Consider the following 27670-nt stretch of genomic DNA (forward strand, 5'->3'; position numbering starts at 1 on the left):
CGACGACTCTATCAGCACCATACCGATATGTAGCTATTCCCAGGGGCGTCATTTGGGTTGTTGCATTGGAATTATACACACTAAAGCAAGGCCGTTGAAAACCTAGGCTGACCCTACATTTTTGCTGAAATGATGCAACCGGCTATACCACCAAGATTTTGATAAAAACCAATCAGCTAGATGGTTTCTTTCCTTTTCAGAAGAGTTGTAGCCTCCTTGATGCGCTGTGGAACTTCCTAAATAATCGATCATTCCATTCTCCCCAAAATCTTCTCGTAAGATCCCCCTCAAATGCCAGTTGGATTAGTTGAGCTTTCCTCGGGTGTAGCATGCTTCTTCCGTGCTGATTGAACACGTGGAAAATGAGTTCTCGCATGTAGCTGTGGACACCCCAAAAGTCAATCCATGTTTTAGTGCAATAAGCACGGTCGGCATCGCGGAGAGGCCCAGATAATCGTTGCAGGATATCAAGAAGGGTCAATTTGTCCCCATTGGAGCCAGAGTGGGTGATTTTCAGTCTCCAAAAACTGGAAATGTCCTCCTCAGTGGTTGCTGGTTTGTAACAAGGAACTAAATCGCCAACAAATACATGCAATTTCTTCAGCTGCCCATCATTAACAAGTGTTGACACCAATGTTCCCATAGTACTTCGAACTTGTTTTTCTTTCCACAGTGCAGTGCATTTCAAATGCTCTTTGCTTGATGTGTGCCTAGTGAATCCTTCAGTACTATCAATAGCATACTTCCAGTTAGAATACCCAGCTTGGGTGAAGGCCTTGTCTGCGTTAGCATTGGACCAAATACAGGACTTTCGATATGGGAAACAAAATGCCGCATTTGCAGTAACTTAGTATTCCAGCCACTCTCTTCCTATGAACCGCAGAAAACCTGCGTCTAGGGTAGGATTCTAGGCTAACCTCGGATGGCTCCTCTGTTTCAAGATCATCAGCAACAGTGAAGCATATATTACTGTGGCTAAACTAGTAATTTGTATGTTGCTGAGAGTCAAATAGCGCCAAAGACACAAATATTTTCGATTGCTATTTTTATCATATAGGGAGAAAGAAAATGCATGCAAGAAATTCTATGTCAGTAATTCAGCTTGTTGTTGTTGAATAACACATCTAAACTCAAAGCAATTAAAAAATATATACAGTATCTTTCCCAACGATGCCTAACTGGAAGAAATGAAAGGGAGTCATCCTATTGAACTAACTGGTTTGAATGACTCTGATTTAAATATGATCTAATGAATTAGTGTTTGTCTCATACCACTATTGCCGATTCAAGGAGGAGCCCGTCTGAATATGGCTGAGACCTCAAGCCTGCCTCCAAAAAGGAGATGGAGAGGAAAGGCAACAAATAAAATAAAATAAAAACATTTGGAATTGCTTTTCCTAGCCCCTTCACCCTCCTCATTTTGAAGCAGCAGTGCAAAGAATGTCAAAAATCCAGAGTGCTCTCTTCCTATAGCTCTCTGTCAAGTATTTCTTTTTTCAGATGGAAACCACACATCTGAGGTACTCTTAAAGAGACTCAGAGAGAGAGAGAGAGAGAGAGAGATAGAGAGAGAGAGAGAGAGAGAGAGAGAGAGAGAGAGAGAGAGAGAGAGAGAGAGAGAGAGAGAGAGAGAGAGAGAGAGAGAGAGAGAGAGATGTAAAGAGAGGGAAAAGATGGGGATGGGGGAGATGTCTGTGCATCTATCTGTCTGGTGTGCAGGACTTCAGAAGCCATGGTAGGCAGCATAGAGCTTGGCTGGGCTGGCACATCCACTGTGTTCACCTTACCTCAAAAACAAGGGCTTTTCCTTCTTTGTTTCAAATTTCACACAGCTTCAAATGGGACAGACATGATGTTTAAATAAATAAATAAATAAGTCAATGTATCAGTGGCCAACATCTGCAGATTATGATTAGCATTTGGAAATTGCGTCCTTGAACGAGATTTGGATGTCGACTGTCAGTCTTCTTTTATGCCCGCGACTCCTTTTCTGAGAAGCTAGAGGGCACTGCTTTGTCCCTAAATTGGGTACAATTTGGATAAAGAAATGCTCTTCTCTCGCTTCCCCTCAGCCCGTTATGATGTGCAGTCAGAACAAGAAAGGGACACTATTAATTCTGCTGAATATGAAAAGCTGTATTTGGTTAACTGGTTTCAAAGGAATCTGGCCCAAAGGAACTTCTCTTTCCCTTCTCCCCCTACTGTCTGTCACTTTTTTTCCTTTATCAAGATTTTCTCTCTCTCTAATTTTGCACTGAGTGAGTCGGCTTCTTTGCGAGGCAGCATTATCTTATGTATTCAGCTTTCAGCTCCTTTCTCTCTCCCGATGAGGCAAGGCTTAATTGAGCTTGGGCTTTAAAGTCTGTAGAGCTCTCCACTAGCTCATAGAAACACATTCATGGGCTGCTCATTCACTTCGAGTATGTGTTAGATGTACAAATATTATTTACCTTTATACTACAAATCAAAAGGCACACACTTCCTGCTACTCTACACACAGTCAGTCAGTGCAGGAGAATCAGTGTTTATTTCACATTTTCTCTACTTCCCCTAAGCCAGAGGTGGGTAGTGTACTGACAAGTTGTACTTAAGCAAAAGTCCTGTTACTTAGACTGTAAGAAACTAGCTACTCAAGTAAGAGTAAAAAAGTGTCCGATCAGAAAACTACTTAAGTAGTAGTTACAAATGTAGTTGGTCATTTTTTACACCTTATGGTACATTTTGACAGCAAACAAAAAACAACAACTTAGTGCAATTGATTTTACATTTCTTTATTATTTAAGCCTGCCAGCACCATCTTGTAGATGTCCTCCAGCATAGGTAGGCTATAGTTTCAATTACTGTCTTATTCAAAGTTGACTTAATATCCATCAATGTGCTCAATTTCATAAAGAGGTAAACAGTACTCGAGACATTGGAATAATTTCACAATTTCAATATGTACTAAAAAGATTTACACCAAGTGTGATGCTTCATTTTTTACTCAGAATGAAATATCAAGGAGGATCAGGTATTACAACAGTATAACAGTCATTATTGAAATTTCACTATCAATCATGTTACTAGTATGCAAATCAGACACATTTCAGCATGGAATTAAACATCAAGTTAGGTATTCTGGTAAGAATGAGGCAGATATCAATTGCCATAGTTAACTCAATCATCTTTTTCCTGCCAAGGTACGATTTACTCTCCTTCTCTTCTGAAGCTCTCCTTTCCACGTTGAAGGGTATTTTATTTTCTTGGCTGTCCCATTCTCCTCCCCTTCGGTTTTGTCGCTACAAGCTGTAAAAAGAAACACACACATTTTTAGTAGCTACTGTATATGGCACAAAAAGCTTACTGGGATGTTTCACTATGTGACAGATGTGCTTGTAGGCCTTGTCATGAAAACAGAACGACATTTAGACACAGACACACAATAGACACCAACAGTGAGAGAGAGCAATGAAGTGGGAGGATTGTGCGCTGGGCTGATCAGTTGATCTAGCTAACGTTAGTTAGCTAGCTAGCGAGCTACATGGTTGACACTGCAGCTAGCTACACCGCTGTAGCTCGGCCACCTTCCACTGCGTATGTGGAAAGCCGACATAGGCGGATGCGGTGGATTGAGACGCAGCCCATGCAGATATCTTTCGCTTAAATTGACGGATTTTGATGGGGATTTTTTTTGTTATGTTACTTAGATTGACAATGTGAGATGAATAACCCTTTGATTATATTGGATTTTCACAGACAATAATTCCATTGTTCAACAATAATTCCATTGCCTTGCAGTACAGTACAGCAGAATATAGTGCAGAGAGACATTGATGAAGAGCTAAAACATTGTATTCACCTTTTGTTGAAATGAAAAACAAAATTAAACATTTAATTTTCAAATCAAAGACAATTGTTAAATGTTTTTGTGAATTTATTTGAAACATAATAATTGTTTGCAACGAGACATGATAGTGTGTCAAATAGAGTGCAGAAATGACATAAAAGCAAATACTGAGCATTTGAATTCAGTTCACGCCATAAAGAATATTGAAAACCATACTGTAGGGTATTGTGTAGAATTGAATTGGACTATTTAATTGTAGTAAAATCATGGTATTATGGTAAAGTTTTTTTTCCCTTTAACATAATTGACTATTGTGCAGACCCCATTCACAGATAACGGTTTTCAGTTCAAATACTAAATCAGCCACACATCATTTGGCTTTACACTGGGGCCAGATGTGGAGCATAAAGATTTTAACACTTCTAGATAAGGGGAAGCAGTGTATACTGTTCCACACTCCTCACACCAAACAAACCCAGCAATTAGTATGGCCGTAAAAGCCTTGAAGTAGCTGTTAAGAGAGAGAGATGCTGGAGGGAAGAGATATGGCTCCTTTTCTCCTCCAAACTTCCTGGCTCCCTTACAGGCAGCGTCTGTGCTGTTATGTGGAGTGTCTCCATGCTGCTGCCCGCTGCACCCAGACCATTTCAGAAGCCATTTCAGTTTGCTTTTCTCCAGGCTAATGAACTGGAGAAGTCCTACTATTGGAGATTCTTCTCTCCTCTCCTCTTCTCTCCTCTCCTCTCCTAGCCTTAACTCTCTGGGCTTCCCTGGCAGACACCTCCTCATTAGTTTGTGTCACTTGCCGGTTCCAGGCGCTGGAATAAATGAGACCACTATCAGCCAGTGCCTTGATAATCGCCCTTATCTCATTAGGTTCCACATCAAAGTTAATCAGAGATGTGAATAGTAATTGGAGGAATAGACAATGCCATAGATCATGGGGCTTTTGTAGTGTGTGTCATCTCACAACATCAGCGGCCTGGTGCCGGCAGATAGGCTGAATCTGTAGAGAGAGAGAGAGAAGAGAGAGAGAGACAAAAAAAAGAGGGAGAAGTGGGTGAGAGGGGGGAGCTGGGAGTGAGTGTGCATGAAGAAGAGAGGAAGAGAGGGAGGGAGGATGAGAGGGGAAAGGAGTAATGGTAGAGGCATAACAAGCAAGCTGCTCAGAATTAATGAGCTTACCCAATAAGAAAAGAATAACCAATCAGTGTGTGTTGGACAAATATAATTTTGGAATAATTGCTTGATTACTTTTCTATAGTAGGCTGATTTGACCACATACAAGAACTGAGAATTAAGATGTCAAGACAGGAATTAATTTGGCAACTGAGGACACACCTTCTTCTCTCTCCCATCTGTGGGTTCTGAGTAGCCTAGATGGATTTGTAGCGCACTAATGATGAAAACACAGTGGTAGATTGCGTATTCATTTCCCTGCCTCCATTTTACATAGAGAACCATGCCTAATGCCACAGATGCTCCGATATCATGAAAAAGTGTGCATATGCTAACACATTTAATTGGCATTTTTGCATATTCCACTACAACGTTGATAGCTAGTTGCAGCTGATTGTTCGGTTTTGTGTCCTCATTGAGTTCTGTTTTTTTGGGGGACCGACTGGGAGTAATTGGTGCGTTCCACCATTCTCATCCCCAAACAGTGCTTGTATTGAAGTCTTCTCTCCTCTCTCAATTGCCAATTGGTTGACGCTTAGTGTGACTTTCATTACTCACTACCTGCTTTGAGAAATGAGGCTCGACCTCTCCTTCGCAGACTCCTCTCTGGAAGCAGTGAGGATTTTTTTTTTGTCCTCTAACAAAGTGTCTGTGGTCAGAGTGACGCATTAGAGAATAACAGAGCGACAGACAGGAAGGCTGTGTGGATAAGAGTAGCACAACACCCACCATGGAGCCATAATGACCAGCTGCACCCAGACACAGCATAGCCATTAATACAGCGAGCTGCTCCATTTTCATAGCCGTGATAAAACAGGGCCACTATATAGGGCCTGAAATATAAACATGGCAGGAGATTATTAATAGTAATCATGGTATCCGATGCAGGACAGAATCCAATATTAGTGGCCACATTTGGACAGGATCCGAGCGGTCCCTATTCAATTGATATTTGAATAAGAGATAGGTCCAAATCTGAAAACATACATATGAATCGGCACATATATTTGCTCCCACGTATCTGGCACTTAGCTTCAATTAGGCTGAAAACACTGCAGCTGTGACTGAGGCTGCTCACACTCTCCTGGTTAGCAGTTCTCCAGGTTCCACCAAGGTGTATGTATTTTCAAATGTATGTGTGTGTGTGTGTGCGCACGCTGTACGTGTGTGTTGTGTGTGTGTGTGTGTTGACATTATGTGAGCAGTGGGGTAAGTAAAGGGAATAAATAAGCAGGCTGGGGTCCTGTCAGGTGGATGTTATTGCTGGGGTCCTGTCAGGTGGATGTTATTGCTGCCCTGAGTTTGCCTGCAGCATTATGAGGGCAGGCACACTGCCATGTCCCTCACTGTCTCAAACACACACACCCACACACCCACACACCCACACACCCACCCACACACACACACACACACACACACACACACACACACACACACACACACACACACACACACACACACACACACAGGATCCAGGGCATAGATTATTCTAGGTAAATTTGCTTTGATCTGCATTGCACCTAATTGAGTCACAGGCAATGTCTCTATTCCCACATCAGGGAATTTGAGCATGTTAGATTATTTCGCTGGGGGATTACACCTCAATTTTGTGTGTTCTGCATTAACCTATTAGGCTAGTTCATCTGCATTGCTAATGCTGGTGCAGACAGCTGTCACTGCTGAGGAAAAACATGATCATGCAATCCTTGAATGAGTGATCCCAGCTCCGATTAGTAGCAGTAAACTTCGCTGAGCCCAAGTGATAAGGCTTCAAAATTCCCAACTTGCCAATAGCTCAGAAAATGATCAGACTGTAGGAAAAGGAGAAATTGTGCCTTCCGGCTCATGGGCTTCAATCCAGGGTCTGCACAGATTGACATTATTTAAAGCTATGGAAATGGGGACTGCCTATCTGGGGATTGCTAAAATAAGAATTTCTCCAGCAACATTTATGAGTACGCTGACAGGAGAGGAAGGGCAAAATAAAATAAATATGATTTCTCGAAAAAGCAATTTGAGAGTAATTTCATGATTTTATGATCTAATCTGGGTAAATAAATAAACAGATATATACAAAAAATATATATATATATTTTACTGTAATATTCTTAAAGGTCCTCAGCTATATTTATTGAGAAGCTACTTTAAAAGGAAACTGTATGGATGTATTGTTTCACAGTATCATGTCCTCTGTACAGTGAATTGAGTGACAATTCAATTATATGTTTTTTTTCTCTCTCACGACAATCCTCTTGTTATTTAACTACAGTATGGTAGCCTATACTGGAAGAGTAGCATCTGCTTGTGCACTGAATTGAATGGGAGGTGCATGAAGATTGTATTATTTTATACCTCCACTTCCTGGTCAACCAGATGAATTATTGCCTCTATGAATTGCCTCAGCAGTGATATAGACTGTACAGTAGAACCTCAACATAGACAGCGATGCCAACATGGTGGACACTGGCGGTAAATCTACAGTCCCTTTAGAGTTTGTTAGCTCTAGAGCTGAATTGGAACCATGGCCGTTTTGCATATCTTAACATCAGTGTGCATACTGGGCAGTGCAACATGAGCATTTACACAGTGTGGAGCGTGTGTGTGTTCCTAGTGTGGGGAGTAGCACTATTCCTGAGCACCTATTGAAATGAACACAAACATCAATCAGAGGCTGGCCCCTCATGTTTCCAGCATGCGAGGGTCACACTGTAGTGGTCATACACACACTCCTCCCAGGGTGCATCTGTGATGGTAGGAATATTAATCCCGGCTCTGTTTTTGATTCTCTTTTGTTTAAGCGCTATGCAAATAATGCATTTGCACGCCATTGTGTCAGTCTCAGGTTGGTGTGAATGTAGTGCTGGACACTTCAGCATGACTAATGGACACAACTTCATTGGCTATGGTCATTATCAGAGATTGTGAAGTGGAGTATGACCTCAGACATTATTATAGATGGATCCCTGGCCGTTCTCTTTCACTGTCTAATAATGTAGCTACATACGTATGTGAGCTGTGAGCAGCAGTATGTACCATATTATCAACATTCACAATAACTATCCTGGCTTGAATCGAATTGGTGTTATCATGACATCTAGAATGACTTCCTATTATCCTGCCAGTAAATATAATTTCCAAGAACTATTCCATAATTTGCAATCCTATAAACCTCAAGTGAGAATATAAATAATGTTGCATCCTTCACAGACTGCAGCTGAAGACCTTAGCAACATAGCCCATTGCTGGCATTGACTCCACACACAGCCCATCCTTAACCCAGCAGTGCAGGGCTGAATGTGGGGAGTCCCAGTGCACAAAGGCTAATCAGTAGTGGGGTTGGAGCAGAGAATCCGCTGGCCCACCCTATTTGACTTAACTGCTCCGTTTGTGCTTCTACTGATCCTGTGGTCTTTGTGTACATTGTAATGAGCACTGACATAATCCTGGGATTTTCCTGGAGGCCAACCCCTGGCTACCCCCATCCTACTCCTCACCAGGCCTAAGGTTTGCCCCGGCCAGGAGAGCCGCGAGGGGGGGGACAGATAGCGCAACAATGCCCCGGCCCCCATGAGATACTTAAATATAGGGATGGTTTGGAGCTCTCTGTGATAGAGCTAGTAACCCGTTTTAATCCTATTAACGCCAGCCAACAAAGAGTCAATCTGTAGCCGTCCAGGCTCGGCAGGTTCAGGCTGGGGGAGAGACACTGGGCTGGGATGGGAATGGGGCAGGAGGAAGAACAGTAGTAAAAGATGTCCTTGAGGGTGTTTATTCTTTAGGAAAAGAGATGGAAGAAAGGGGGGAAACAACCACAAAACCTAGACAAAAAAAGAACGAAAAGCAGACCATCAATTATCACTAATGTCCACACGGTTAACCCATTCAGCAAACATCCATCTCTGAGTTTGAAGGGTGTGTTGTTGCCGTGTCCGGATGGTGTAATAAATGTATGTAAAAACGGAAGGCACAGGAAGTAGCCCCAGTGCCTTGTGGGTGTTAGTACCTAGGGGTCGTGGCACAAAACCGGGGAGAGACTCAATGCGCTTTTGTTTTGGGCCGATCATGGGGCACTGTGGCCCGAGTGTGCTGGTGGTCTGTCTCCTCACCCCTGTGTGCGGGGCAGTCTTATACAGCTAGTGTGGCAGCTTAAAGTCCCCCATTGTAATGAATGAGAGGGGAGTGACGGGCCCATACAGACAGAAAGTGTTCTTTAGCCAAACAGGGCAGGATATAACTGTTTAAGGGCCAAGGGTGTGAATGGACAATAACCTCTGTGAAGAAAGGAGCTTTATGTCAGAACATTGATACTGCGTTTCCTCACTAGGTGTGTCCAGCCATCCCTCATTGGGATTTTGTGTGGTTGGACATGTCTCTCCCCTCCCCCACCCCCCCACCCAACCTCCCACCCTTCACACCATGTCCTTCGTCACCAAGTTCATGTAAATTTTCCAGGGGAGTAGTACGACACAGTAGCGACTAACACATAGCCTATATGATTATAATAGTCACTGTGGCAGCCAGATAACCAGGAATGATATCTCATTATTCGTGTGGCGGGTAATCTTTGACATGGGTCATTAGAGACAGGAGTCTCAGTCAGTGCTGCAGCACACAGGCCGTGAACCAACAGTCCAAGGGGAATAGCAGAGTTCCCGGTCATGGGCCTGACATCATTATTTATATACCCACCATATAAAACCCTGCTTTCCTCCCCTTCCCTGTGGAGTATGGTCATTCCAGTCTGGAGAAGTGTGCATAATGAATGGAGCTGGGGAGAGGGATTGGCTGGCTGGCTGGGATTGACGGGAGGGCGGGCAGCTCCTGTGAACCTCCTGTGAGGTCTACCCATCCCTCTTCCCAGGGCTAGGCCTTTAAGCACCCTGAGATCCTCCTCTGAGCTGTAATACATTTATGTATGGGCCTGACCTTCTCCATAATGAGTTCACATCATAACCATTGACCTAAAACAAATTCACAAATGTCCTCTGCTGAGGTGCACTAAAAAAAAGGAAAAAAGAGAGAAAGAGAAAGAAAAACAGAAACAGAAACAAGGAACAAATCAGTGACTGACTAATATTGTCCCTGTGTAAACTCCTGTTTTACAAGCATGTTAGAATGTGGCTAATTATATAACAGCTCATTTCAATGCTCTGTGATGATGACATAATGGTGTGGTAAAGATGCCACACAGAGGAGCTGATTAACACTAGGAATCCTCCTGCAAAACTGAAACGGGGACTGTAAAACATACTTTAAACTGGGGTTTGCGATGAGACTCAGTTAGGTGGAATTATATTCTTCAGCAATTAAAATAACACCACATAAGTGACTGTGATATGTGGTTGTCCCACCTAGCTATCTTAAGATGAATGCACTAACTGTAAGTCACTCTGAATAAGACGTCTGCTAAATGACTCAAATGTACATGTAATACGTTTATTTCTTGCTATTTTGGTCTGTTCAGGGTGGTATTTCTGGCTGCACATACAGTGGGGAGAACAAGTATTTGATACACTGCCGATTTTGCAGGTTTTCCTACTTACAAAGCATGTAGAGGTCTGTAATTTTTATCATAGGTACACTTCAACTGTGAGAGACGGAATCTAAAACAAAAATCCAGAAAATCACATTGTATGATTTTTAAGTAATTAATTTGCATTTTTTTGCATGACATAAGTATTTGATCACCTACCAACCAGTAAGAATTCCGGCTCTCACAGACCTGTTAGTTTTTCTTTAAGAAGCCCTCCTGTTCTCCACTCATTACCTGTATTAACTGCACCTGTTTGAACTCATTACCTGTATAAAAGACACCTGTCCACACACTCAATCAAACAGACTCCAACCTCTCCACAATGGCCAAGACCAGAGAGCTGTGTAAGGACATCAGGGATAAAAGTGTAGACCTGCACAAGGCTGGGATGGGCTACAGGACAATAGGCAAGCAGCTTGGTGAGAAGGCAACAACTGTTGGCGCAATTATTAGAAAATGGAAGAAGTTCAAGATGACGGTCAATCACCCTCGGTCTGGGGCTCCATGCAAGATCTCACCTCGTGGGGCATCAATGGTCATGAGGAAGGTGACGGATCAGCCCAGAACTACACGGCAGGACCTGGTCAATGACCTGAAGAGAGCTGGGACCACTGTCTCAAAGAAAACCATTAGTAACACACTACGCCGTCATGGATTAAAATCCTGCAGCGCACGCAAGGTCCCCCTGCTCAAGCCAGCGCATGTCCAGGCCCGTCTGAAGTTTGCCAATGACCATCTGGATGATCCAGAGGAGGAATGGGAGAAGGTTATGTGGTCTGATGAGACAAAAATAGAGCTTTTTGGTCTAAACTCCACTTGCCGTGTTTGGAGGAAGAAGAAGGATGAGTACAACCCCAAGAACACCATCCCAACCGTGAAGCATGGAGGTGGAAACATCATTCTTTGGGGATGCTTTTCTGCAAAGGGGACAGGACGACTGCACCGTATTGAGGGGAGGATGGATGGGGCCATGTATTCGTGAGATCTTGGCCAACAACCTCCTTCCCTCAGTAAGAGCATTGAAGATGGGTCGTGGCTGGGTCTTCCAGCATGACAACGACCCAAAACACACAGCCAGGGCAACTAAGGAGTGGTTCCGTAAGAAGCAACTCAAGGTCCTGGAGTGGCCAGTCTCCAGACCTGAACCCAATAGAACATCTTTGGAGGGAGCTGAAAGTCCGTATTGCCCAGCGACAGCCCCGAAACCTGAAGGATCTGGAGAAGGTCTGTATGGAGGAGTGGGCCAAAATCCCTGCTGCAGTGTGTGCAAACCTGGTCAAGACCTACAGGAAACGTATGATCTCTGTAATTACAAACAAAGGTTTCTGTACCAAATATTAAGTTCTGCTTTTCTGATGTATCAAATACTTATGCCATGCAATAAAATGCAAATTAATTACTTAAAAATCATACAATGTGATTTTCTGGATTTTTGTTTTAGATTCCGTCTCTCACAGTTGAAGTGTACCTTTGATAAAAATTACAGACCTCTACATGCTTTGTAAGTAGGAAAACCTGCAAAATCGGCAGTGTATCAAATACTTGTTCTCCCCACTGTATACTGCAATACATGCTATTGCTGGCTATGATGGCTTTCCAATATTTGATTCTGATATCTGTGATGAAATACGGCCTTATGAACCCAAACAAATTGGGTCCAGAATAGTGTATGGTTGTGAAAGGTGTGCAGCTATGGGAGAGTATGACAGAGAGAGGATGGAGTGAGAAAATGAAGGAAAGAATGCCTGCTATGTAAGAGTATATAGAGAAAATACAATACCCAGAATGCTCTCAGCTCACAAGTTAAGATTGCAAATTCTACTCAGGGAAGTGTGTAGGTGGAATTGACTGGCTATATTGGATATAACCTCCTGGCTACAGGTATATGATAAGCACTTATCTGTTTGCATTAACTGAGCAGATGCATTCACTATCTTCGCTCCACTAGAGTATTCTACTGTCTACCACCTCCCACTAACCCCTCCCTATACACACATGTTTACATCGCAGAATAAATATCTGTATACAATGGAAAGAAAGAGAGGGAAATAAGCATAAATCCCCCACGCATAACCCCGGCTCATCCTGCTCATAATTAGGTCTCTTCTGCTGTTGTGTACAGCACACAGATGCCACAAAACAAGTGCTTCACGGGAGGAGGTATTTATCAACATTTCCATTTACTGGATACAAAAAGGACATAAGCAGTGCATGCTTCTCAGTTCACAGACAAACTCTTTTCATTCAGGATTGGAATGGAGCGGTTTTTACCATTCACACAGTATGCAGTATCAGGACTACAGCCGGGGAGGCAGACAGGAGCTAATAACAAGAGATCAGCTGTAATTTTCCAAAGTACTGAGTTCCGCCTCGCACGGCGTTCAGCGGGTCAGAAAGTGTACTTGACAGGAAATATGCATACTGAGTGGATACTTCTCTGGCTTTTCATTTGCATTGTGTATCGATTTTCTGGTTCCATTTAATATAATATTATGTGGGGGTCTACGGCTGCTTTTAGGTGTCTCTTGAGAGGGCTAGTTACATCAGAGGCTTAATGATAATTGCGGCTGGTAAAGGCAAATCCAGGTAGATTAAATTGCACTGCCATCAATGCGTACTCACCCATCTCTATCTCCATACCTCCCCACCCTCCTGTCACACAGACACAAATGCACTCTCTCTCTCTCTCTCTCTCTCTCTCACACACACACACACACACACACACACACACACACACACACACACACACACACACACACACACACACACACACACACGTGCAAGAGACAAAATATCAAATGTAATAAAAGGATCATTTTCACAGCAATCGAGTAAACAGAGAAAAAACAACTAGATAGTATAGTCATTTTCTCCATTTAGCGTAACAAGACAATGGAAAAATAGGCTAACATATTTCAAATCCGAGAGAATTTCTCTGTTTTAACACAGGCTGTGGCTCTGCAGAGAGAGGGGTTGCAGGGAAATGTCAGCAGCTAAAATAAGAGACCAAATCTTCCCTAGATCCCCTGGGATCCTGATTAATACCATTATTGTAATATGCTCAATCACAGTGTTGTCTTCCATTGAGAAGAAAAAATTGCAAATATGTACCCCCCCTAATAATATGATGGTTATCGCCGGGCCTGCATATAAAACTGTTAAACCATGACTCCCAAAACACAGCAAATCATATTATCGTCATGGTCACGCTCACACAGGCCTGGGTAGAGACTATTAAACTGTCAAATACAGTGAACTGATAAGCTGCTGTTTGGTCTACAAATGAGCCCTAATTAAGGAGACACATTGCCAAATAAAGCTCCAGATATCTTCATTCAGGCCAGAACAGCATTGTACAGAAAGTAGCATCCCCATCAAAGCCTGGATTTCCAGAACAAATCTGACCGGAGGACAACTCAGGTGTTCGTGGCTCAGACTGTAATGCCTATGTGCTTTAGGGTTTTACATTTGTCCGTGTCGCACTAGCTTAGAGCATTCCTTCCAAACTTGTATATAGAAATGGAGGATGCATGCATGGGTGTCGATAATGGCAGTCTTTTAGAGGGCTTAGTTCTCATCCATTGTTTGCATCAAGTGTAACCAACAGACATGCACAAACAATCATGAGATTAAGAGGAAGCGATGTGGAATATTTATTAGGCTTGACAAACACTTCTGGGCTAAGATGATTGTAGACTACAGGGGGAAAAAAGAGGACTGAGCACGCCCCCATTCTTATCGACGGGGCTGTAGTGGAACAGGTTGAGAGCTTCAAGTTCCTTGGTGTCCACATCACCAACAAACTATCAAGGGCACGACAAAGCCTATTCCCCCTCAGGAGACTGAAAAGATTTGGCATGGGTCCTCAGATCCTCAAAAAGTTCTACAGCTACACCATCGAGAGCATCCTGACTGGTTGCATCACCGCCTGGTATGGCAACTGCTCGGCCTCCGACCACAAAGGCACTACAGAGGGTAGTGCGTACGGCCCAGTACATCACTGGGGCCAAGCTTCCTGCCATCCAGGACCTCTATACCAGGCGATGTCAGAGGAAGGCTCTAAAAATTGTCAAAGACTCCAGCCACCCTAGTCATAGACTGTTGTCTCTGCTACCGCACGGCAAGCGGAACCGGAGCGCCAAGTCTAGGTCCAAAATACTTCTTAACAGCTTCTACCCCCAAGCCATAAGACTCCTGAACAGCTAATCATGGCTACCCAGAAAATTTGCATTGGCCCCCCCACCCCACCCCAACCCCCTCTTTCACACTGCTGCTACTCTGTTTATTATTTATGCATAGTCACTTTAACTCTACCCACATGTACATATTACCTGAATTACCTCGACTAACCGGTGCCCCGCACATTGACTCTGTACCGGAACCCCCTGTATATAGCCTCCCTACTGTTAATTTATTTTACTGCTGCTCTGTAATTATTTGCTAATTTTTATTTTTTACTTATCTATTTTTTACTTAATACTTTTTTTTATTTTCTTAAAAACGGCATTGTTGGTTAAGGGCTCGTAAGCAGGGTTGGCCTGTTCAATAGGGCGATATGGGCGACGCACTGCCAAACGGGAAAAGGAAGGGATTTTTTTTCTAATCAATTATATCACGGCAACAGTAGTTATCAGTGTTGTAATCTATACGTCTGATCTGCCACAGTGCCACACTGCCACTAAATGTCGAATCAGGCTAAAGTCGTGCTTCAAATGGCTCCACCCCCTTTTGGGGCGATTTCAGTCAGATTGAAAATCGCCCAGAACTTCTGTCATAGACTCCCATGTAAAATCTATTTTTTCAAATTTCAGAGCCTTCAATACAATCTCAATGGGTGTCTGTGGGCTTGCACTTACGCTTTCGTCATACGTTACGTAACCATGAACGTAACTGAGAAAAGAGTGGATTGTTTGAAAGAAGTTCCTTTTTGTCGGCGAACAAATGAAGATAAATTGGCAACGAAACAATTAGGACCTCCCAGACCAAATTTAATAATTCAACAGGTTTCTACTAAAGGCGGAAAGTCCTACACCCGAGGATTTTCCAAAAATTGGTACGAACGAAAAAAGACATTGCCACTCACTCAACTGGATGACGAGGGATACAGGCTAGCTGTCCGCCGCCACAACGATGAGGTTAGTGTTGATAATCACAAGTTTACTGGATGTGGATATGGTGTAATAAAGGCAGTTTATTCAGAGGTAAATATATCTGGAATCGCGTTCACGGACCCGTTCGTCAAACTCTTAGGGAGCTATAAATTAAGCCCCATTACTTACCATATCAGATAAGAGAAATTGCTGCAGCTACATATATTTTACATCCTGGCCCTACATAGTTCACTATTTGCATCACTTACCAAAATATTACATGTGGTCATATATGCTTGGAAAGTGGAGATGCCATAGAACGTCAAAAAAGTAAACATTGCTGGAGACACATTGCCGTTTTGGAGAAGACATCGTGTTTGCTAGCGAAGAGATTTGTTGTGGCAAATGAACTTGGGCTGGGAATTGCCAGGAACCTCACGATAAGATATATGCATCAGCATTGCGAGTCTCATGATTCTATACGTATTGCGATTCGATACTGTGATTTTATTGCGCACCATATGTCTGTTGCAGAGGGATCAGAAAGCCATGAGAACGAGTTTTGATCAGTCATGGAAATAAAAGTGCTGAAAACAAATTGGCTCCCAATGTGAAAAGATTGAGAACAAGCTATGAAGGAACAATAATGGTGTTTTGGTGCAGGTACAGCCAACTAGCGCTAAAATATTGCGATATTGTCAATACAGTATATCGTAAAGTATCACTATGTAACTCGATTTCTTTCACCCCAATCCCTCAAATTAACGGTAAATAACTGAATTGTTTGCCCCACATTTAGCTAAGATGATTAGCTAGCCAGCTAAAATGTTTTAGTTAGTTAGCAGTCGCATCTACAATAGTTTACTGTCAATAACATGTCTCCAAAAATGACGTGGTGTCTCCAATTGTGTTGACATTTTACAATTGCAATGCGCATCCATGAGTATCCACTTTCTGTAGCTCAGCTGGTAGAGCATGGTGCTTGTAACGCCAAGGTAGTGGGTTCGATCCCCGGGACCACCCATACACAAAAATGTATGCACGCATGACTGTAAGTCGCTTTGGATAAAAGCGTCTGCTAAATGGCATATTATTATTATTATTATTATTATCTGAAGAGAGCCCCGAAACATTGTGTGCAGACATTTTATGCAATAAATGAAGTAGGTTCAATCTAGTAGTTCTGATCTTCTGATTGGTCCTGATGAGTTGGGCGAGGTCCCCTGCAGGCTACTGTCACTGTTGCATTGGCTCTGAGTCGGGTTCTCTGTCTTCAAATGTTCAGCCTAAGAGAGGGGATTTGTGTGTGTGTGTGTGTGTGTGTGTGTTTAACAGTGATGATGTGTGTGTGTGTGTGTGTGTGTTTAACAGTGATGATGTGTGTGTGTGTGTGTGTTTGTGTGTGTGTGTGTCCTCAGAGCAAGAACTCGTGAGTTGGAAGAACTGAGAGGCCTATGGCGTGGGTGTTGTCCTTGGCCACCTGCTGACAAGGCTGACAAGATAGGACCCTTTTGTCCATTGTTATTGTATAGGAACAGAACTTATAACCAGCTCCTGACCTAAATAGATCTTAGCACAACATTTTACTCAACATATCATATTCCATATTCACTATAACAAATATATTTACTACGACATTAGCAAGAACCGCCACATCCTCAGCCGGCTAATCCAGTGTGTGAAGTTTTGCGGAGTGTTTGAGTTAGCTTTGCGAGGCAAAGATGAAACTGAGGGCTCCACCAACCCTGGTAAGCCAACACTTTTGAGATCAGTCAATAAATGCTTCTGGTATTGACTTATATGCTGCCCCTGTCTTCATGTTGTTGCTGGACATATCTTTTTTTAAATGTGTGTAGGTCACCTAAATCATCAGAAAAATTGCCGCCACTGCTCGTAAGTAAGCATTTTACTGTATGGTCTACACCTGTTGTATTTGGCGCATGTGGCAAATAACATTTTATTTTATTTTAAATGAGGGGAGAACAGGGGTCTCTGTGGGGCTGGGACTGGCACTGTGTTACAGGATACAGGCTGGCTGGGCTGGGAGGGTGATGGTAAGGCACAGATGTCTGCCATGCATGCACAAGAGCCAGGCTCCACTTCTCCTCCAGAGAACTTTCAAACAGATACCAGTGTGTGTGTGTGTGTACTGCATCTGTATTTGCAATGTGAGACCTACAACCCCTTCCAACTCCCACCCTCCATGATCTATCTCTTCACCACTACTGTCTCCCTAATATGAACGGCTTGTAACTTAAAAATGCAAATGTGTGGATTGTTTTGATCATTGATGAGGACCTCTTTGTATTGTATTTTCATCTCTATTAGACAGGATTACAGGGACAGAGGCATGCTGGCATTTGATAAGTGTCACTGTGACAGCACTTGGTGCTGGAATGCCCGGCTGTCACTGGGAGCTTTATCACTGGGTTTTCTCCTCCGAGTGTGGACTAATAAGCCTAGAAATTACAATTGCCTCCCTGCTGAATCCCTGATAGGCGAAAGAATGATATCAGTGGCCTACTAATCTTCTTGGCTCGGCGCTTGGCATCAGCCTATTGAGGCACCTGTCATACTCACGTCTGATGAGGTGAATTTAATCTCTCTGTCCGTAATGACAATGGGGCCATTTTAATGTTAGGAATGATATTTGTCACGGTTCTGTTTCTTTGTTTCTTCTCTTTTTTTTTGGTTCTTGTCTTTTCTTTTGCATGTCATAGCCCAATTGAAATGTCCTGTCAAAATACCATTCCGGGGCATTAGTACATAGTCCCCTGTAGCTCAGTTGGTAGAGCATGGTGCTTGCAACACCAGGGTTGTGGGTTCATTTCCCACGGGGGGCCAGTATGAAAATGTATGCACTCACATACTGTATGCAAAATGTTTCTGTGTACAAATATAGCTAAACTGGCTATGGTTAAAAACATGCTAGAAAACATACACAAAACAACCAACAAAAATTAAGGTTTGCTAAGCCATTGTTTGCTCAGCCACTGTTGTCCAATCCTCTGCATTGTGCCCCCCCCTCCCCAATTCCCTTATTGTCAGTCAGGAATAATCCATAACAAAATATATTTGACAACATTCATAACATTCAGCATTTCAGCCATAGTATAGCAGTGCATGTAATTACCAGGGCAGTAGACATCATAAAGACACGGTCCTTTCTCTGAATGCCGTTCATTTTCCTGGGGGACAAGTGATTAGCCCAAGGTGAAGGCTATGCATTGAGGAGAGGAATTTATATCAAATGGGACACTTTAATGATGGAGGCGTCCAAGGCCATCTTTGGAGGGATATTACAGACTCCACTTTCCCAGCACTCCACAGTCTAAAAACCCTAGCCATTGTTCTGCCATATCGAGAGCACAGAGCAGAAATACATTTGACCCACGCGGTGCAAAAAGAAGCGGAGAGAGCTAAATGTTTTTGAGTCCAATGAGAGAGGAAACTTTCCATTTACAGATGAGTACTAAAATTATGTGAGCCGTTTAACTATGCAATACCCTCCTCCATCTCCCTCCGCCTCCCACAACTGCAATTTCATCTGTTAAAAAAGGAATTTTGCCATTTATTCTGTGGAATGAATTTTAAGTGGAATGTAGAGAGACTGAACTCAGCAATGTTCCATGAATGAAGGTTCTGAATGAAGATTCTGAGGAGACAGACCACCTAAGTGGAAAACCCATGACACGGACTCAAAGAGAATCAGCATCACAGTATCAAACCATTATCTACCCCTCTATTCACACCAGATATCTCAAATATCTGTTATAAAGAATGCAAGTATTTTAATGTAGATTGTGACGGTGAAACTCAAGAATGCTCCTTGGCTATACGGTAGCTCAGTGGAGACTTAGGAGGTTAAAGTGTGATTAAGAGGGTGCATCAACGCAAGCCATAATGATGACAGTAGATAAAGCCATGGTAAATGTGTTTTGTGTTAAGCTAATGTTTCCTGGATAGATGGTGTAACTGTTTTTGCCTTTTCAATAAGATTCGTTATTTTTTCTTCCCCTGGTTGCTTCAAGCATCGATTGTCGTCATAGAAACTCTGTCATTAGATAAATGACTGTTTAGCTGTCAGATTATATTTCACAGAACAATCAACACTATGTTATTTACACCCCTGTGACAAAGAATCATTTAGACTTTGCAAAGTAGTGAACAATTCCACTGTGTCCCTAGTTGTCCTCTCTATCTGGGATGGCAGTGCAGGACAGGCCATGACTAATGGGAACAGACAGAATGGAGTTTCTCTCCCACTGTTTGTTCAGTGGCTTGTAAACCTAGCGGTAGTATAGTGGTTTGTACCACTGAAAAGATGCCTCTGTCTTATCACATCCGGTAGAAATAAAATCTAAGGCAGCCTATCACCAAATGACAGCTTCCTGCTCTGCTGTACATTCAGGCTGTGCATATTATACTATTGTTCCAATTAGCAAATGAGAGGAGGTTCAAAATGTGTTTTTCATATACAGTACATTTGTGTACTTTTTCTCAGGACAGAACAGAATGCTTTGAAATGAAACCAATCCCTTATGAGACCAATCAACAGTCAGTGTATTGCAAAAATCGGTTTTAGCAAGCAAAAAAATATCATTTTGATGTTTTGAATTTCCATCAATAAGGGCAGCCAAATGCTCACTACGCTCTGGCTGCGATGTACACATTGTCTGTGGGAGTGGGAACACCATATCACACAGCACTGATGGTTTTGTTTCTGTCTTCAATATTTCCCTCAAACTGATTGCCTGGTTTCTTTATGCTCTAATTTGAAACCTGTTTGGCTTTCCTGAAGGAGAGCATTGTTCTTTCCAGCGCTGTGCCGTCGTGCTAATGAGAGTGGTTAAGAACATCATTATATTTTAAGTATCATTTGGGTGTTCACAGCGTGTTGTGTAAGAAATCTCTGTAATAATCTGTTTTCCTGTTTCATATTCAAAGTGACAGCAGTGGCTGTTCTCTTTAATACCAGGAAATCATTAGTGCCTGGGATCTTTGGTGTGCAGGAGAAAAAATTAATAGTTATGAAGACGTATTAACTACAGTTAATTTGGTTGTTCTTCAGCTCGAGTTTCTCTGCTATTTGGTTTTATTTGCATTGATGTCTCCTCAGAAGTAGTTTGCTTCTTGAACAAAGGGGCTGACGTATGTTAAGTGCTTTTGAAATCACAAACGTTCCAGGCATGAGGGCTGTGCCTGATGAAAGGGTGTGAAATACAACGTGGAAATCGATTTCACAATCTTCCCATTTGGCCTCGCTGGAGAGCTGCGCAATGTCAACGCAGACACGGTGTGGTGTGCATGTCTGTACATTTAACACACTGACAATGAAGGACTGAGTAGATTCAGCCTGGCTTTGTTAAGCCTAACAAATTCATGCAAATGTCTAGCAGGGCTGAGAGGAGAATACATTAAGATAGTGATGTTCTGACTTTGTTATCCAGGTAACAGCATTGATGGCAACAAGATAATCAGATGGATGTTCATGTTGAGCAGCAGCCTTTTAGTCCAACAGTGAAACCGATGCCATGAAGACACACTAAGAAGACACCAAAGGTCAAATATGCCATTTCCTCAACAAAGGATTCATTCAGAAGGCATTACATGTATACATCCAATGTACTATGGAACGCATATAAGCACATACAAGCTACTCTGAATGAGAAGAGGAAGTCGACAAATGAATGTCAGTCACGCCATTCTAGAGGTCTTACTGTATCTCATTGTAATCGTATCCAACTGTCACTGTCACATTCTTAATGATAGTTCTTTCCATTCTCTAGATATACTGTTGACAGTTTTTCACATAGCAGCATTGTTATCACAAGTTGTGTTCATCTATTCTTCCCTCTCCCAGTGGGTATGTGTCTATTGAATGTAAATGACAGCTCCATGTCTGCAGCGTCACAAAAGGGCCACTAAAGCGGGAATGATGGAACAGCCTGAAAGTGTGAGACCTCTGTCAGTAACATCTGTGTGGACGGGTAAACAGGAAACACACCAATTAAATTATAAGGCTTTTTTCCCTTTTGTGATTAATGGCAGTGATATCCGTCAAGCCGTTTCACCATATTTAACACAACCATAGCAGTATGCAGCTGTTCCATTCTCTCCTCTAAACAGAGAGGGAGAGAGAGAAATGGAGAGAAAGAAATGGAGAGAGAGGAGCTAACAGCCATCAAAATCTAGAATTTTCCACTACTACTGCAATAATTATTCTTTTAGCATCTCAGGAGTTGATACCGCAATATAAAAACTGAGCAGCCACCATAACAAGACTGTTTGAAATAACGACAGACAAAACTAGTTTGCAAAGCTTTAATCACAGTCCCTTAATTAACTGGTTTTATTCTTTCAAATCATGGCAAAGCCTTTCATTGGGTGGGTTTGGATCAGGACAACTCTGGAACTAAAGATGAGCCCGGGGAGTCAATTAAAGGAGACCCTTCTTAATAGAGCTGTGATGCTGAGCCATAACAGAGTTATCTTGGCTTCCGCCATAGGTGGAGAGATCTCTTTTGTGACACGAGCCAAGTAAATAAATAGCTAAATGAAGGCATACAGAGCGCCGGCGCCTTTCCCCATATCCCTGGGCACCTATTATGCAAGGGCAGTTGAAATTATGCCACAACAAATTGCTAATGATGACCCAGTGATGTCTTGTTAAGCGACATTGTTTTCCCTCAGATCCCTTTGTGTCTGTGCCGTGTTCCCCGTTTAACGAGACACAAGAAAGAGCAGAGCAGCTCAATTATTTTTTTCTTCCTCCCTTTTCCCCCTTCTTCTTCTCCTTCTTTTCTCCTTCTCCTTCTCCTTGTCCTTTTTCTTCCTCTACTTTTTTTTTGCCGTTAACTTGTGTGTCTTTGCCTCTGTTTCCATCCCCTCACATCCCGAGCCACTCGGAAGGTCTGATTTGGTGCATGAGAACATGCTAGAGTGGGCCTGCTCAGCAGGGAAGGGCCTTTTGATGCAGACCCCCTGGGGGACAGGCACTGAACCAGCAGTACGTATCACAGATGTGACAGCTTTCATGTGACAGTTAACTTTTCCTAATTAAAGTCCCAAGTCTAATTACACGCCGGCCTATCTGATATTTGTGAGCGGAAAGCGATGGTCAGGCTGACGCCAGTGTAGAGCGGATCAAAGATGCCACGAGTGCTGATTGGGAGGGTGGGTGCTTTTGGGGAACGGGAAGGAAGGGGGGGGGGGGGGTCAGGGATGGGGGTTTCGGAGCCCCTGTCTGGGGTTTGGGCTCACCTGGGTGTGGGGGTCTGTGAATGCCAAATAGCGAGGCCCATCTCATTTGCACCAATGCTTCTCCTGAATGTGGAAGCGTAATTATGAAATAGGGGAAAAAAATGTTACAAAATTAATATATATTCCCATAATTAGTGAGGCAACTCCAAGCACAAGAAATGGAAATTAGTCACAGTGTAATAAATTAGCCTGTGCATATATTACATGAAATGAACACCCTTGGGGCCTTGTATTAGCAGTTTTGGCTGTGCACCCTCATGTATCTAAATAAACCATTCACTCCTTCGTTATTATGTGCCCACAAAGAGACATTTCTCCCTAACTGCAATTCTTTACAAATGGGCCACACAGTGTCATTTGGGTGTAGCCTCTTTGTCTCCATAATACGCAGCAGACCATCATTTCCTCGCACATCCAAACCAGTGAGCATTACTAGTCTTCATGCATTTGTAACCATTTCATATTTATTGTTCCATTTTAAATTCATTAGAGCTGCAGTTTTCCTCTCTCTCGCTATTTTCTGTACCCTGATAAACCAACGTGAAATTAGAACTAGTTGAGTATAGCTGGGGAAAATTTGCATCAAAATAACACAGTGTGCAATAACAAACCAAATTCAGATTGCAGCCACAAAAGCCAGAAAATTACAAATTAAAAGGCATAATGTATTTTGTATTTTGTCATTAAGCCTCACCAGCCATTTTGTGGAAGGGGGAGACGGTGTGTGTGTGTGTGTGTGTGTGTGTGTGTGTGTGTGTGTGTGTGTGTGTGTGTGTGGGTGTGTGTGTGTGTGTGTGTGTGTGTGTGTGTGTGTGTGTGTGTGTGTGTGTGTGTGTGTGTGTGTGTGTGTGTGTGTGTGTGTGTGTGTGTGTGTGTGTGTGTGTGTGTGTGTGTGTGTGTGTGTGTGTGTGTGTGTGTGTGTGTGGAAGGGGTACCCATGAATGGCAGCACTGCTGGTTTTGATGAGTATTATCTAGTGCGATTATTCATACTTGTCATTCTGCTTGAATTAAAGCAAGAGTGCTGGAGCCTGTTAAAGCCAAATACTTGAATGGCTAGTGAACTCTGACCTTCTCACGCATCCATTTAGCTTGCAAATGAAAGCCAAGTACAGTGTGTGGAAGCCATAATGGGCCTTTCTTCTTGCGGAGTGTGGTCATTACATACTAATTTCTTCAGGAGGCTCTTCAGGAATTGAAACACTTGGCTGGAGCAGCCCTGCCTCGTGCTGAGACGTACAGGACCACAATGCCAACACACAAGGTGTTTGTGCTGGGCATACTAAAGCCGGATGACCACAATTGTGCTAAATTGAAGGGGTTGGTTACAGCTTGTTGCTGCGTCTGGATCTGGGGTTTAGACATTGCTATTGTGGAACTTCGATGTCCACCATTGTTCACTAGTATTTTCAATTTATTTTACATTCAGTTTGTTTTTATGCAATGTGTGTTTCTTGAATAAATAGTCATTTTTTTGCAGTGTAGGAGTGAGACATAATTTTTTGTTGTGTACAGTAATTCAAGTGGTTATTTTGAAGGGCTTTTGATTGAGTGAAATAATAAAATATATGTCTTGTACAAACTTTAGCTTGATAGAGTGCCATTGAGTGAGCAATCAGTAAACCACTACAGTATACAGTACATCCTTCCTTCCTGCATATTGTAACCCACTCACTACTGTGGTCTAAACTTCAAATTGATTGTCTGCATTGTCTGTCTGAAGAATATATTCAGTAACACCCACATATCCCGAACCCAAAAATAAACTATTGAAGTTCATTAGGATGTAGCACACTTGCCGGCCAGGCCCAGTCCACTTGAACATTATAAAGAACAAACATTTAAATCTACTTATGAAGTAGAACATGTTTTGTTGTCTGTCAGTGAACTGTACAGTCAGTGGTGTAGTGGTGCCTGGAGAAGTGGGGATACTCAAATTTTTCTAAACATTTTCCAAACGCCCCGCCCAGCGAAGGAAAGGCGCCCTGTGTGAAGAATTCTATGAGAAACAGTGACATACACTCTGAATTACCTAAAATGATTAATCCCATATTGGTCTTTCACAGTCAGGCCAACCCAAGCTGTACAAGTAGGCTAGTAGGCCTACTATTGAAACAGATACATGTACAAAAGTCACACTTTCTTTCTTTTTTTTACAGAAAAACAACATAATTGTATGTTCTAAGTCCATAACAATGCTTAAACCACATCAGGAGACCATGTTTGAGGTCTGGGAAAAATATAAGAAATTTAGATTTTTTTTGTAGTTACCCTTTAATTCAAGTGTGCAGGCACTGTTGTTTGGTTAGCAGTGTTTCTGTAGCACATGAGTTGGAGTTTGCAAAAGAAATGACTAGGCTACTGGATTGATGCAAATAATCATTATATTATTCTGACAGGTAGGCTACTTTGTAGCTACTGTAGTTAACATTTAATAGAGAAGGTTTTTGGGAAAGCCTTTCCATCTACCAGAATATGGTTAGGCCCATCATTACCATTGCTATATTTTTTATATTCCTTAATTGTTTGAAACCTGGACGTTTTACTTCATATTATGAGGCATGTCTAACCTTACTTGAAAGTAGCCTATATCCAAAAAAAAAAATTATAAAGACTTACTCATATCCTTTCTCCTGATTTTCTTTCAACTTTACATTTAACATTTTAGCCATTTAGCAGACGCTCTTATTCAGAGCGACTTACATCAGCAATTAGGTTTAAGTGCCTTGCTTAAGGGCACATCGACAGATTTTTCACCTTGTCGGCTCGGGGATTAGAACCAGCGACCTTTCGGTTACTGGCACAACGCTCTTACCCACTAAGCTACCTGCCGCCCCTTTCTTTCATTGTCTAGCAGCCAAGTCATATTAGCAACCAATGATAGTTGTTGCATATTTAAATCCCCCCTCTTTCTAAATTTCTAACGGATATTTCCATCTCTGTCGATTTTAGAAAGGCATTTTTCGCGCAAATTGCATTTTTGGACATTCACCCGAAGGCCTACCGCCGTCTGTACATTGCTGCACCTAAAATGTCAATAAATAATAGTTTATCAACATTTTAAGCTAAACATTCTCATCTGTTCCATCAGCCTTATTAATTGAAACGGACTATACTTCCACTGCACTAATTTGGTACGTATCAGTGGGGATTAAAAAGTGAGTTAAAAAGTGAGAATACGCAATGCCCACGGAAAAATAAGTGGGTATATGGCATATACCTACGTATACCCTCCACTACACCACTGTGTACAGTATATTGCACTTGTGAGGGCACGATATAATTTCTGTCCCCATAACAAACGTATACTGTATTTAAAAAGGTTATACTGTATAACAAGGAACATTCATTTTCTGATCTGTCTGGTTTTCTGGTAATTACAGTCTATTAATAGATTATGGCATTTACAGTAGGATATCTCGACTACAACTACAGCATCACAGCTAATTATGATATACATGTTGACAATAATATGTGTTTACCAGGAAAGTTGTCCATGGTAAGTTCCACTGGCCTTAGCCATTCCATTACCATTATCAGCCAAGCACAGTGTTGATGAGTGGTATTGTAGCGCCAGATTGCGCAGAACACATCAGCAGGACCCAGGAGGCAGTGATTTAATTATGCAATTAGCCTGGTGCATGATTAAATGGCTTAATTACATGAGACAGATTGGGAATTTGGCCAGTATAACATGTTTAGCTTGCTTACTAGTTTGGTGGGATCTTTCATAGCTAATTGCTCTTTAAAGTAACTGTTCAGTGTTTCCCGATTTCTATAAAATATGACTAATAATTAATTACAATATGAGTTAAATTGTTTTCCTTCCCAATTTTTTAAATATAGTATATTAAAAAGCATTTTTTTCTGTTGGAATGGTGTGGGCGTACCCCAACAACAGAATGTTGTGGGCGTATACCGGTCATAAAAAATATTCATGCAAATAGACTGCTAATTGGCCAGCTCATGACATCATCCTCTATGAGGAAATAGCAAGCATTTTTGAAACTGTCTATTTGAAATACAAATTTGATGTGGGATTTTTTTAGTGTTTTTTCTCTCATTTATGCTTTGGCCACAAATCCGAGTATAGGATAAATCAACAACATTATTTGGGTATGAGGTAACATAATATGAACTTTTAAAAGTGAGATTTTCACTGGACAGCTACTTTAACTCTTTGTTTAGTATGTACGTGTATGATGTGCTGTGGAATACTTTATTGATAATACTTTACAGATGTATCTCTTTTAGTATTGTTTAGTTCACAAATACTTATTTTACTGTATTTGTAGACTAACTCACGTTTCTGTCTTGTCTGTCTTTCTTATTGGGGAAGTACACTTTCTATCAGCACAACCATGCCACAGTAATGTAGCCCCATCCTTCCCACCAGGCTCAGCTGTTTGACTGAAAGGGTAGGATTTCACAGTTCATGGCTGCTTTGCAGTGATTACGTTGGTGTGTCTCCAGTCTTCCTCCAGTGCTTTGAGATGGATCTTGAGACAGATTTCTCTCAGACTGGGCTTGCTGTATTAGTTCAGCCTTGAGCGTGGCCGTACATTTCTGTACGCTTGACAGATGAATAGTCTAAAAGAATTGGAGGAGAGAATTATTTACCACTAACTTGTTTGCTCTCGAAACAAGTTGTTTTGAGATATGAAGATGAAGGAACTGAGGTACACTGTGTATAGGTCTGTAACATGGCTATTGTAAAATGGCACTGCCATGATCATTGGAAGAAGTCATCTCATGAGTCGAGCTGTGCTTCCAGTGAGTG

The 27670-nt window shown here is 42.1% G+C and overlaps 1 long non-coding RNA gene across 1 annotated transcript in view; it reads right to left on the reverse strand.

Annotated features, from left to right (window-relative positions):
* Window positions 1–2792: 2792 nt before the first annotated feature.
* The window catches only part of LOC121544441, a 45543-nt gene continuing 20665 nt past the window's right edge, over window positions 2793–27670 (reverse strand). Inside the window, exon 3 of the long non-coding RNA XR_005996113.1 lies at window positions 2793–3285. This is a non-coding gene — a long non-coding RNA (uncharacterized LOC121544441). The remainder of the gene's footprint in view (window positions 3286–27670) is intronic.

This window comes from Coregonus clupeaformis, chromosome 29, assembly GCF_020615455.1.
Source record: "Coregonus clupeaformis isolate EN_2021a chromosome 29, ASM2061545v1, whole genome shotgun sequence".
Classification (NCBI taxonomy): Eukaryota; Metazoa; Chordata; class Actinopteri; order Salmoniformes; family Salmonidae; genus Coregonus; species Coregonus clupeaformis.